The 14,220-nt window shown below is 44.9% G+C and overlaps 1 protein-coding gene, 1 non-coding gene and 2 pseudogenes across 2 annotated transcripts in view; 1 reads left to right on the top strand and 3 right to left on the bottom strand.

The window, feature by feature from the left end:
- The window catches only part of LOC126109840 (solute carrier family 46 member 3-like), a 612,447-nt gene that overhangs the window by 375,228 nt on the left and 222,999 nt on the right, over positions 1 to 14,220 (bottom strand). The gene's annotated exons all lie outside the window — the stretch shown is intronic.
- Positions 232 to 349, bottom strand: LOC126109987 (5S ribosomal RNA; annotated as a pseudogene).
- LOC126109982 (5S ribosomal RNA) lies at positions 1,843 to 1,960 on the bottom strand (annotated as a pseudogene).
- Positions 14,007 to 14,081, top strand: Trnat-ugu (transfer RNA threonine (anticodon UGU)). The gene has a single exon. It is a non-coding gene; the product is annotated as a tRNA-Thr (tRNA).

The following is a 14,220-nucleotide window of genomic DNA, read 5'->3' as shown; positions in this document are numbered from 1 at the left end:
TGAAGGACAAAAGCTAAAAAACTGATCTCCGCCCGAATAGGCATTGGAGGCCCAACGGTACCGACCGGCCGCCGTGTCATCCTCTGACCACAGGCGTCACCGCATGCGGATATGGAGGGGCCTGTGGTCAGCACACCGCTATCTTGGCCGTTTGTCAGTTTACGAGACCGGAGCCACTACTCAGTCAAGCAGCTCCTCAGTTTGCCTCGCGAGGGCTGAGTGCACCCCGCTTGCCAACAGCGCTCGGCAGACCGGATGGTCACCCATCCAGGTGCTAGCCCAGCCCGACAGCGCTTAACTTCGATGATCTGACGGGAACTGGTGTTACCACTGCGACAAGACCGTTGGCGAGGCTGGAGGATAGGGAATAATAAAAAAATTTCTGACAATGGGCGAGACTAAATTCTTGTCACCTCTTCGTTCAGCAGGTCCAAAAATAACGAAGCAAAACAGTTATGCGAGAAAGTATCTCAGTTTCGAAGACGTGACTACGTACATTTATATAAGCCTATATTACTAATCTGCCGTATGTACAGCGCATACTTGTAATCTGATAACTAATTCTTTAATTTTCTTTAGCTTAGTTCTAACACTCAGCTTTCTAACTTGTGGAGAATACCTGTAAGCACGATATCCTCAATTATTGTTCAATTTTGTGACGCACTTTATCTGTCCTTGAAGGATTCACACATGAAAGTACGTTGACTTCGTTAAATTTATTTAGAACATGGCCAAAACAAGTTAATGTAACAACACATTTAAAGAAGCTGAAAAGTACAATAAGGGAACCATTTTTGCTCACAAGAGTTACTCTCAGCAAGAAACATATGTCGGGCTGAGCGTGTATTCTTGGTGCATCTACAACAATTTTTTGATGCAGATTTATTTCTTGTCTTTAGTTAATTGTCAAACACGTAGCATTCCCTTTATTCTGTTAAATTCATTAGAAATAGCATCAATTATTATAGTGGCATTCTTAACTATTTCCAACAAGATATTTCGGATGAAGGATGTATCTCTGATCCAGCCTTCAGTTTTTCCTCTGTGCAGGCTTCATCACACATTTTTGTAGTTCGGCAGTTATATACAAAATGTAGCCCTTCATTGTAAAAGGTAAATAAATGGTTACAGTGACAACGAATTTCTGTACTTATCCAATAATTTTTATCCGTTTAAAGTCGAGCTAAGGCATGTAAAATTCGTTCTTAAATGAATTGAATGTGCGGAGAAGGCTCAAGTCGATCATATAAGTAAAAAAATGCAATGGTACAATAAAATTGCAAACTCCCTGTCGAGAAACCTAGATTTAGTATGATTTTACGTGCAAAAAAAAAAAAAAACTTTTCTGTGACTTCGCTTTTCGTGCATGTTCTGCGTTTCAAACTTGCACGAATTTTGTAAGAAGATAGACGAATACATGTTATTAATGGCCACCCTGTTGTTTTGTGATACCTTTATCCGTTGGCACGATACACGCAACAGGCTTCGAAAGACAATACCGAAACCTATACCGGGTCAGCCGTCGCTCGAGTCAACAAAAATCCACATGGGCTGCCAGGCTATGGTAATCTAATGTCAAAACAGTGGTACAGTAAAAGTTAGGAACCGAAGCGAAAAATGATCCTATCATAGCATAAAAGAAGCAGTCCGTCTTCAGGCCACGAGTGGCCTACCGGGACCATCCGACCGCCGTGTCATCCTCAGTGGAGGATGCGGATAGGAGGGGCGTGAGGTCAGCACACCGCTCTCCCAGTCGTTATGGTGGTATTCTTGACCGAAGCCGCTACTATTCGGTCGAGTAGCTCCTCAATTGGCATCACGAGGCTGAGTGCACCCCGAAAATGGCAACAGCGCATGGCGGCCTGGATGGTCACCCATCCAAGTACCGACCACGCTCGACAGCGCTTAACTTCGGTGATCTCACGGGAACCGGTGAATCCACTGCGGCAAGGCCGTTGCCTATCATAGCATAACAAAAGCCGAATATGTCTTGGACAGAGTTTAGTATGTGAAAAAAAGGCAGCTATCTTTTCGATTTATGTGGCAGCGTCCAAGACATTTAAATCAAAACTTTTTCACATATTCGCGCTTTTTCACGAGTTGAAACTGCTTCCCCAGCCCCCAGAAAGCTATCATAGATGCAAGTTGTCGGCGCATCTGCATATTAAAATTAATAGGCTACAGTCCATGATGTTGTTGTTGTTGTTGTGGTCTTCAGTCCTGAGACTGGTTTGATGCAGCTCTCCATGCTACTCTATCCTGTGCAAGTTTCTTCATCTCCCAGTACCTACTGCAACCTACATCCTTCTGAATCTGCTTGGTGTATTCATCTCTTGGTCTCCCTCTACTATTTTTACCCTCCACGCTGCCCTCTAATACTAAATTGGTGATCCCTTGATGCCTCAGAACATGTCCTACCAACCGATCCCTTCTTCTAGTCGCGCCACAAGCTCCTCCCCAATTCTATTCAATACCTCCTCATTAGTTATATGATCTACCCATCCAATCTTAAGCATTCTTCTGTAGCACCACATTTCGAAAGCTTCTATTCTCTTCTTGTCCAAACTATTTATCGTCCACGTTTCACTTCCATACATGGCTACACTCCATACAAATACTTTCAGAAACGACTTCCTGACACATCTATACTCGATGTTAACAAATTTCTCTTCCTCAGAAGCGCTTTCCTTCCCATTGCCAGTATACATTTTATATCCTCTCTACTTCGACCATCATCAGTTATTTTGCTCCCCAAATAGCAGAACTCCTTTACTACTTTAAGTGTGTCATTTCCTAATCTAATACCCTCAGCATCACCCGACTTAATTCGACTACATTCCATTATTCTCGTTTTGCTTTTGTTGATGTTCATCTTATATCCTCCTTTCAAGACACTCCCTTCCCAACCACTGCTTCCCTTTCACGCCCCTCAACTCTTGTAACTGCCATTTGGTTTCTATACAAATTGTAAATAGCCTTTCGCTCCCTATATTTTACCCCTGCCACCTTCAGAATTTGAAAGTCCATGATGCTGTGCCCAAAATCCAGAAGATTCACCAGCCATAGAAAGCGATACATAATATCGTGTGGCTGAAGAACATAAATGTAATAGCTAGAGTTTTTCTGTGCGTATAAAGTTTGTGGCGAGGGGATTTGTTCCTGATTTCTAGATGTAGGGGAGATCGACTTTTTTTTTTCCCGAGCAACCATTTCTGCACCACACCCACCCCCTGTTACATGTATGGTGATGACTGTGGACACTAATTTATGTTCTTCTAGAGGGAGGGACGGATCCACAATAGGATGCCTCCGAGAGTAGGCATGCAACTATGATAGGAATTATCGCAGACCGGAATGTACGCATAGCAAACTTTAATGACGCATTGTGGCTTATTGCATGACGTGAAAAATGACATACTGGATGACAGGATGGCTTGAGTCGTGTTATACGACATGATACCGTGTGACATTTTACTTTACTTGACACTGTGCATCATATGACACGACATGGTTATCGATATTAACAAATAAAAAAGGGCGGATACATGAAGACGTTTTTATGTAAATGGCTTTGAAGCTGGTTCCCCTGTTTTACATCCGTAACTTTGCCCAGGACATAGCCGCTTATTTTTGTACAATAACAGATGCACCTTCCACTTTGGTCACAGATATATTTAACAATACCAAACCACAGACGGTTAGGAGGTAACTTATTGACAGTGTGGAGGGAAATACCACATGCTTGTTCCAATTTGTATCAGATAGCTAGGAGTAATTTATCTGTTGTAGAGGCTTCAGTTACAGCAGAAAGACTCTTTCCAAAACATAATGGAGTCATTTCTTTTCGAAGAAGTGGATTAAAATCAGAACATGACAACAAATAATTTTTTAGGAAATAATTTTTGGAATTTATTAATTTTTCATTCATATTATCACTATTTTGAGCCATTTTTATGCTGTCTATTTTTTTACGTGCTGTAGTATAATCAAATTCGGCTCCCTAATTTTTTTTATTAATTCATTAAACCCATTTCTCACAGTTTTAAATAACACGTGCAATTATAATCAACCTGAATTTTGAAATTAAAATTTTCCGCCAGAAGCATCGAAATATACCTTGCATTTCATTCTACACTGCTGGCCATTAAAATTGCTACACCAAGAAGAAATGCAGATGATAAACGGGTATTCATTGGACAAATATATTATACTAGAATTGACATGTGATTACATTTTCACGCTATTTGGGTGCATAGATCCTGATAAATCTCTGCCCAGAACAACCACCTCGGGTCGTAATAACGGCCTTGATACGCCTGGGCATTCAGTCAAACACAGCTTGGATGGCGTGTACAGGTACAGCTGCACATGCAGCTTCAACACCATACCACAGTTCATCAAGAGTAGTGACTGGCGTGTTGTGACGTGCCACTTGCTCGGCCACCATTGACCAGACGTTTTCAGTTGGTGAGAGATCTGGAGAATGTACTGGCCAGGGCAGCAGTCGAACATTTTTTGTGTCCATAAAGGCCCGTACAGGACCTGCGACATGCGGTCTTGCATTATCCTTCTGAAATGTAGGGTTTCGCAGGGATCGAATGAAGGGTAGAGCCACGGGTCGTAACATATCTGAAATGTAACGTCCACTGTTCAAAGTGCCGTCAATGCGAACAAGAGGTGACCGAGACGTGTAACCAATGTGCACCGCACACCGTCACGCCGGGTGATACGCCAGTATGGCGATGACGAATACACGCTTCTAATATGCGTTCACTGCGATGTCGCCAAACACGGAAGCGACCATCACGGTGCTGTAAACAGAACCTGGATTCATCCGAAAAAATGTTTTACCGCTCGTGCACCCAGGTTCGTCGTCGAGTACACCATCGCAGGCGTTCCTGTCGGTGATGCAGTGTCAAGGGTAACCGCAGCTGCTGCAAACGTCGTCGAACTGTTCGTGCAGATGGTTGTTGTCTTGCAAACGTCCCCATCAGTTGACTGAGGGATCGAGACGTGGCTGCACGATCCGTTACAGCCATGCGGATCAGATGCCTGTCATCTCTACTGCTAGTGATACCAGGCCGTTGGGATCCAGCACGGCGTTCCGTATTACCCTCGTGGACCCACCGATTCCATATTATGCTAACAGTCAATGGATCTCGACCAACGCGAGCAGCAATGTCGCGATACGATAAACCGCAATCGCGATAGGCTACAATCCGACCTTTATCAAAGTCGGAAACGTGATGGTACGCATTTCTCCTCCTTTACACGAGGCATCACAACAGCGTTTCACCAGGCAACGCCGGTCAACTGCTGTTTGTGTATGAGAAATCTGTTGGAAACTTTCCTCATGTCAGCAGGTTATAGGTGTCGCCACCGGCGCCAGCTTTGTGTGTTTTCTGTGAAAAGCTAATCATTTGCATATCAAAGCATTTTCTTCCTGTCGGTTAAATTTCGCGTCTGTAGCACGTCATCTTCGTGGTGTAGCAGTTTTAATGGCCAGTGGTGTAGTAATCTTCGATATACTGTGGAAACTTAATGCGACGACATTTGACGATCGATATTTATATTTATCGTTATTTGCGTTCCGTTGTCCCATCCCTACTTAGCGTCACTCCATAGCCACCATTATTGACGTGAAACTAAAAAATACGAATAGTCGAATTCCACGCCACGATGACGAGGCAAACGGACAGTACGACCTCCAGGCGCCGAGAAGGCCACGGGGATTGCCGAGTGCTGGCAGTTATGTTTTTGAATGGCGTGCGAAAGCATCCAACGTCTGCAAAAAATGAGACAATTTGTCACTGCCACACACCACAATGCTCCCACTCCATCCTTCACTTTTTCCTTTTTTATTTTTATGGCCTCTTGCACGTTCCCCGCTGTTTCTGATGCTCTGTTTCCCAGAATCGCTTCCCACTGAACTGGGGATACTTCCTGAACACCAGGACCTCCCCATTTTCCCAGCAGCTCGCGCGAGCTTACACCCACACACAAACACGATGAGCTGGTCGCCATCTTCCGTGCCCTAGAGTATATCCGATCCTGCTCAGGTGAGTCTTTCGTTATCTGTAGCGACTCCCTGAGTGGTCTACGAGCTATCGACCAGTGTTTTGCTCGCTCTCGTCTGGTGATGGCTGCCCAGGAGTCCCTCAATGCTCTTGCCCGTAGCGGCCGTTCTGTGGTCTTTGTGTGGACCCCAGGCCGCGTTCGGATACCCGGCTATGAAAATGTTGACCACCTTGCCAAAGAGGCCACCAGTAAACCAACCATCTCTGGACATTGGCCTCCCGGCGACTGATTTGCGGGCAGTCTTACGCCGCAAAGTTTTCGACGCCAAACAAACTCCATCCTATCAAGGAGACGACGGATGTGTGGCGGTCATCCACGCGATACTAAAATGTAGACTTTCACGGCCGGAAATATCATGTCCATTATAATTATCCGGGCTGTTATGACGTGGTCGGTTGATGAATTCTGTGTCGATTCCCAACGTTTCGTCTCCGACTGCGGGAGACATCTTCAAGGGGGTCCGTAGCTCGATGGAAGGTCCAACACACCCACTGGCTCGCTACTGACTGCCGCTAAATTCCGTGTCCGCGCGCTCCCACGCCGCGAAAATGGTAGTTTGGGCCACTCAGTATACCGCAAACCCACGCACACGGACCGTTATTCGCACCGGGATTCGAACCACCACCCACAACAGAAGCGGGGTGTTATCAAGACGTTAGCGGACAGAGCTAGAAACATTTGTGAACCTGAGTTGTTCGACGCTGAGATGGAACATCTCCACAATGCACTAATGAAGAACGGATATTCGTCCGCCGAAATAAAACGTGCGTTGAGGCAGCCACGCAGAAATCATACTGACATACAGGCTACTGCAAAATCTAAGGTTTTCCTGCCGTTTGTTAAAAATGTAACGGAAAGAATAGGGAGGATCTTGACGAAGCGGAATATTACTGTAATTTACAAGCCCACCAGGAAGATACAGGAATACCTTAAGCCTGCCTGAAGTGTCGGCAGAAGTGCCAACACTGTTTCGTTGGAGGAGACCGAAATGCACGCTAAAAGCTCACGCAGGCTGGCGTGAGGTCTGAAACAGGATACGTAATGAAGGCTATAAAGAAAAGTACGTAGCTTCTGGAATACTTAACTTTAATCCAAATTTGTAGAACATCGCTCTTGATGATACAACTAGAATCTCAATATCTATACTGGTAATGGCGCCTTGCTAGGTCGTAGCAAATGTAGCTGAAGGCTATGCTAACTATCGTCTCGGCAAATGAGAGCGTAATTCTCAGTGAACCATGGCTAGCAACGTCGGCTGTACAACTGGGGGCGAGTGCTAGTACGTCTCTCTAGACCTGCCGTGTGGTGGCGCTCGGTCTGCAATTACTGACAGTGGCGACACGCGGGTCCGACATGTACTAATGGACCGCGGCCGATTTAAAGCTACCACCTAGCAAGTGTGGTGTTTGGCGGTGACACCACACAGCCAAAGGCCGCTCGCAAACCATTGGAAAAATCTGGAGTGTGTAGGATCCCATGCAGCTGTGGTGATGTTTATGCGGGTACCACTAAAAGAACGGTTTCTAAACGTTTGGAAGAGCACAAGGGAAATTGTAGAAGAGGAGAAACGGAACGATCAGCTGTTGCGGAGCATGCTTTCCAGCCAGGAAACCATAATATTCGTTTCGAGGAGACGCAAGTACTAGCGGCCACAAGCGGATATTACGAAAGGCTCTACAGGGAGGCAGTCGAAATCGCTAAACAGCCAAATAATTTCAACCGAAAGGAGGAGGGCGTGAAATTAAACTGTATATGGATGCCGGTGTTAAAGAAGATGTGTACCACCCGCCCACTACTGGGTGATGACAACGGCGATCGACGGCGACGGACAGCGGCCAATTGCACTGACGTTTTCAAAACACGTGACCTCACGCCGCGGCGTGGGAGTGCGCGGACACGGAATTTAGCGGCAGTCAGTAGCGAGCCAGTGGGTGTGTTGGACCTTCCATCGAGCTGCAGACCCCCTTTGAAGATGTCTCCCGCAGTCGGAGACGAAACGTTGGGAATCGACACAGAATTCATCAACCGACCACGTCATAACAGCCCGGATAATTACAATTGACATCGATGCGACCCACTCGTAGGGACTCAGTAGTACTTTGTCGGCTCTGCACTGGCCACACCCGCTTGACACACAGCTATGTACTGCACCATGCTGACCTGCCTCTGTGTCGAACTTTGGGACACTGAAGGGCTATATTCTCTTTTCTCTGTGATGTACTGGATGGGCTAAACAAAAAGTTTCGAACGCTTGGCGTATTCTTTGATTTAACTAAGGCATTTGACTGTGTCTATCTCACAATATTGCTCCAGAAGTTGGACCATTACGGAATACGGGGAGTAGCTCATAATTGGTTCACCTCTTACTTTAGCAACAGGCAGCGAAAGGTCATTATTCACAATGTTGATAACGGCTGTTATGTGGGGTACTGCCAAGTGGGGGTGCCCCAGGGATCAGTGTTGGGGCCGCTCCTGTTCCTTATTTATATAAATGATATTCCCTCTAGTATTATGGGTAACTCTAAAATATTTCTGTTTGCTTATGACACTAGCTTGGTAGTAGAAGATATTGTGTGCAACATTGACTAGGTTTCAAATAGTGCAGTACATGACCTCAGTTGATGGCTTGTAGAAAATAAACTAACGTTAAATCACAGTAAGGCTCAGTTTTTTACAGTTTCTAACACACAATTCAACAAAACCTGACGTTTTACTCTCGCAGAACGGGCATATGATTAGTGAAACTGAACAGTTCAAATTACTGGGTATTCAGATAGATAGTAAGCTGTAGTGGAAAGCCCACGTTCAGGATCTTAATACCGCCATTTTTAATATTCGAACGGTATCATAAGTAAGTGATACTTCGACACGTAAATTAGTCTACTTTGCTTATTTTCATTCACTTATGTCGTATGGCATTATGTTTTGGTGTAACTCTTCCCATTCTAGAACGATATTTTTGGCTCAGAAACTGGCGGTTCGGGCAATAAGTGGTGTGAGTTCACGAACCTCTTGTCGACCTCTCTTTACGAGTCTGGGTATTTTGACATTGGCCTCTCAATATGTATACTCCGTATTGTCGTTTCTTGTTACCAATATTAGTTTATTCCCAAGAGTAAGCAGCTTTCACTCGGTTAATACTCGGCAGAAATCAAACCTCCATTTGGATCGGACTTCCTTAACTCTTGTGCAGAAAGGTGTGCAGTATACTGCTGCATCCATTGTCAATAAGCTGCCACTCGAATTCAAAAATCTTAGCAGTAATCCACGCGCTTTCAAATCGAAACTGAAGAGTTTCCTCATGGGTCACTCCTTCTATTCTGTCGAGGAGTTCCTTGAAAAAATTAAGCTGATTCTTTTGTACTGCTGATAGCGTTTACTTAAAATTATGAACAGACTTTTTTCAGGTTCATGAACATTTATTTTTATGTCTTATTACTTTTATATTGTAAGTTCATATACTGACACGTTCCATGGCCTTGGAGATTTTCTCCTCAATTTGGTCCTACGGAACTTGACGTGTAAATAAAAATGAAAATAAAGCTGTGGTTTTCAGCTGTTTATCCCTTGATTTCATGTTCATGTTAAGACGATGGATGCACAGTGAAAACAGAAATGGCGATATTCCATATGCATCTATGGTCAGTGCTCTGTAAGTACTGAATTTAGAGCTAAACTCTAAAAATGGTAATGGAAGACTTGCAGATAAAAACATTGATGAAGTTCAACATTATTAAGGAATGGCTGTAAGAAAGAAACCATACAAGAAATGAGCAGAGTAGTGTGGGCTACGTTATTGCAGAAGTAATACACTGATGATGACAATACTGTTGATGAAACTTCCAGACAGATTAAAACTGTGTACCGGACCGAGACACGAACTCGCGACCTCTGCCTTTCGCAGGCAAGTGCTCTACCAATTCTCATTCTTGAATACTATATATATGATCTTTGACCACCAAGTGCTGATTCACGGTGCAGGTATTGCAAAGCTCAGTCAGTATGTGCAGACGAACAATTCAGGTACAGAAACAGCATAGCACATGCAGTGTATAGAGACATAACTCATTCTGTCCTAATTTTCAAATGCTATTAAACCAGTGTATAGACACATAACTCATTCTGAACTACTTTTCAAATGCTTTTAAACCAGTCTACAGAGACATATGTCGTTCTGACCTATTTTTCAAATGTCTGCTTGCTCGAAACGTAAAAACCGAATCAGTCTTCCTATACTGTTACTTGGATCCTCATACCAAAAAGTTGTTTGTAACTATGACAACTCTACGTCTGGGTGTTTGTGATGCTGTGATAGCGTTTAGGAAGATGGAGCAACTTGACAGCACTCCAGGACGGAATATACGTCAAGCCTTCCAGAAAATCGATCGCTTTAGACCCATGAAAGCGAAGAGGAAGCAGAAGTAATGATTAAAGAAGCAAGAGGCAAGAAAAGGAGTTACTCAATACTTTGTAAAAATTTCCAGTGACTGTCTATCGAAGTTCCTGACATAATGGATCATGGATATTGCAGTTTTAATACTGGACGTACAGTGCGTGTGCATTCCCCTCCAGACTCTGCCGTGTATCAAAGACTGGGCGAGCAGGCGACAGGGCGCTCCGCTCCGCTCACCCGCCTCCTCCCTCGTCGCTGGACAGCACGTGCCTGTTCGGGCGCTCCTGGAATTTTGTCACTGTGGTAAACCCACACAAGTTCCGACGGCCTAATAAAACTGTTGTGGGTTGGCAGGAGAGCCAACACCGGTTTACTACAGGAAGCCGAAAGGCACGCGTTTTAGCTCACGCAGGCTGGCGTGAGGTCTGGAACAGGACAAGGGAATTAGACTTTAGAAAAAACGGACGTAGCTGTGGAATACTTTAATCCATTAATGATGAGCGTCGCTCTTGACTGCACATGATTCAGTATCAATACTAACTGGTAATGGCGCCTTGCTAGGTCGTAGCAAATGACGTAGCTGAAGGCTATGCTAACTATCGTCTCGGCAAATGAGAGCGTATGTAGACAGTGAACCATCGCTAGCAAAGTCGGCTGTACAACTGGGGCGAGTGCTAGGGAGTATCTCTAGACTAGACCTGCCGTGTGGCGGCGCTCGGTCTGCAATCACTGACAGTGGCGACACGCGGGTCCGACATATACTAGCGGACCGCGGCCGATTTAAAGGCTACCACATAGCAAGTGTGGTGTCTGGCGGTGACACCACAAGAACATCGCCGTGTTTCTTCATGCGTCATGATACAGAAGGAACCTCCTCTCGCTGTACACACTTGGCCACCAAGAGCTGCTGCAGGACGATTGATTCACGGATCCAGTTATATGGCTCCTTCCGTGTATAGCGATCTTACGACTATGACGAGTGGGGCCTAAAGATGGCATCAATGTAATGCCGAAACTGCTAGCACATCAAAGTTCATAAAATAAAATAAAGTTCTACAGATCATACGGTTGTTGGTAAATTATTGCATCAAGGAGTTCGTGTCAGCCGTCGTCCCACGATCCATAATGGATCAACAAAGATTAAACGACTGCACTGTTCTCCACAACCTCCCCCCCATCCCCCCCTCCCCCCCCCCCCTCTTCACACACACACAGACACGCGCTCTACGTAGCGTCCACCGCTATTCCTGACTCTTGCTTTGAGTGGTTACTGCACGTTGGTTCCCGCGCCCGCGTTCCCTGGTTCGATTCCCGGCGGGGTCAGAGATTTTCTCTGTCTCGTGATGACTGGGTGTTGTGTGATGTCCTTAGGTTAGTTAGGTTTAAGTAGTTCTAAGTTCTAGGGGACTGATGACCGTAGATGTTAAGTCCCATAGTGCTCAGAGCCATTTGAACCATTCTGAACTGCACGTTGACGTCGAACATACACGGTGGTCACATTAGGCTAACTGGACCGGGTAGTTTCCGAAACTTTTCTCTCTGACGTCCCCCTCCCTCACCTCCCCCCCCCACTCCCCTCGTCGGCCCCCACCAACAGATTAAAAAAAGGGCTATGGCTTAGCAAAGTTTTCGTTGTTGATGCAGTAAAACTTAAGTGTCTGGCATGATATTTGAAATTATTTCATGTTTACCATTAATTATGCTACGTCTGCCTAATGTCGTGCAGGGCCACCGCGGGCAAGCGGAAGTGCCGCAACACGACGTGGCATAGGACTCGACTAACGTCTGAAGTGGTCCTGATGTAATCTGATACCATGAATCCTGTAGCGCTCTCCATAAATCCGTAATTCCAATGTTGGTGTTGCCGGAATCAGGCGAGTCGTAAAGCTTCGTGTCGTGCAGTCATCAAGGGCACACGTGTTCCCTTCGGTTGAGAGAACTGTCTGCGATTTTTTGTTGAAACTTGGCACTCGCTTGATGACTATTTTGTTACTTATGAAACGTAGGTGTTCCCACTTAACTAAGAAAAATATGAAATGATAATTAAATGGACACGCTAGCTGCAAACAGGCGTTGATGTACTTGATTGGGGACATGTTGAAAATGTGTGCCCTGACCGGGACTCGAACCCGGGATCTGCTGCTTACATGGCAGACACTCTATCCATCTTTATTTATTTATTTATTTTTTCTCTATCCATCTTTTTTGGTTTTTTGTTTTTTTATTTATTTAGTTTTTTATTTTTTGTTTTAATTTTTATTTTTTTTTATTTTTTTAGGAAGGGAAAATAAACATTTGCTCCGATTTGTAATGAGAATAGAATGAACATAGTATATATCATTTCCAGGCTGCCGTTTCGCAATATAAAAAATGAAATGCCTTCTTGAGTTTTTTTTTTTTTTTTGCCAAGTAGTAAACAGAAAATTTTATGGTGCACAAAAGACTATCACTTCATTGTTGAAGGAAAGTTGATCCGCTGCTCTGCGAGAGAAGGAAAATGTTAAGACGAAAATAGGAAAGAAAAAATGCCTTCTGCACTGGTGAGCATCTGAATAGTATCTTAAAATTCCGACAAGAACCAAAGTCCCAGGAATCAAATAGGATTCATACACACAGGTAACTGGGAACCTCTGCTATCCAAAATATTGTATTTGAAGCATTTAACCGTTAACTATGATTTTCACCATATTTCCAAATATCCTCCTGTAGTCACAATGTTGGCTTATTTTAAAGTGTTCAATTTCTATGTAAGAATAATAGTCTAGGAAAGTAGCATGCCAATTCTACATAATAAACGACGCTGTGTGGCCCATGATCCACGTTGCAGCGTTGTTTTTTGCTCATGGGTATCTCAGTTTCTGTGGCTGAACGATCTCTAAAAGGTCTACACCACTGGCCGTCGTACGGTCTATCACTGACAATCGTTGACGGAGAAATGTTGTAATTTCTTCTGCATGTCCGCACGTGAACCTATGAATAAGCGTATCGACTCTTCCGCATGCGTCACAGTTGGGCGTTGGATGAAGGCCTATTTTATGTAGCTTTTCATTCGTTGCTACTTTATCGTTCACTGTGAGATACCAGTCGGCTATGACGGGTAATATATCGCTGTGCACATCCATCTGAGCCACCGCGGGCACAGAGGATGGTGCGCCTGCAGGGACTTTTATCCCTTCCACGCTCCCCGTGAGACCCACATTCCCAACATGTCCACACCACTACATTCGTACTGCGCCTAATAGATGTTTGCCCATCATACTCATTACTCGTGGCAGATTAATCTACCAAGTCCCGTACGAGTTCGGACATAGCGTGTGCGTTCGCACAAGAAGGTCAATGGCCGGGAACGCACACGCTATGCCCGCTATGCCCGAACTCGTACGGGACTTGGTGGATTAATCTGCCACGAGTAATGAGTATGATGGGCAAACATCCATTAGGCGCACTACGAATGTAGTGGTGTGGACATGTTGGGAATGTGGATCTCACGGGGAGCGTGCCAGAGATAAGTCCCTGCAGGCGCACTATCCTCTGTGCCCGCGGTGGCTTAGATGGATAGAGCGTCTGCCATGTAAGCAGGAGATCCCGGGTTCGAGTCCCGGTCGGGGCACACATTTTCAACATGTCCCCAATGAAGTACATCAACGCCTGTTTGCAGCTAGGGTATCCATTTAATTATAATTTCATTTCTAGCAAAGCTGCATGGTCATCCACGGTAACTGTTCTTTCGGGAACAGATACTACCGTCA

The sequence above is a fragment of the Schistocerca cancellata genome, chromosome 12 (assembly GCF_023864275.1).
Source record: "Schistocerca cancellata isolate TAMUIC-IGC-003103 chromosome 12, iqSchCanc2.1, whole genome shotgun sequence".
Lineage (NCBI taxonomy): Eukaryota > Metazoa > Arthropoda > Insecta > Orthoptera > Acrididae > Schistocerca > Schistocerca cancellata.
This window is presented reverse-complemented; position numbering and strand designations above follow the sequence as displayed.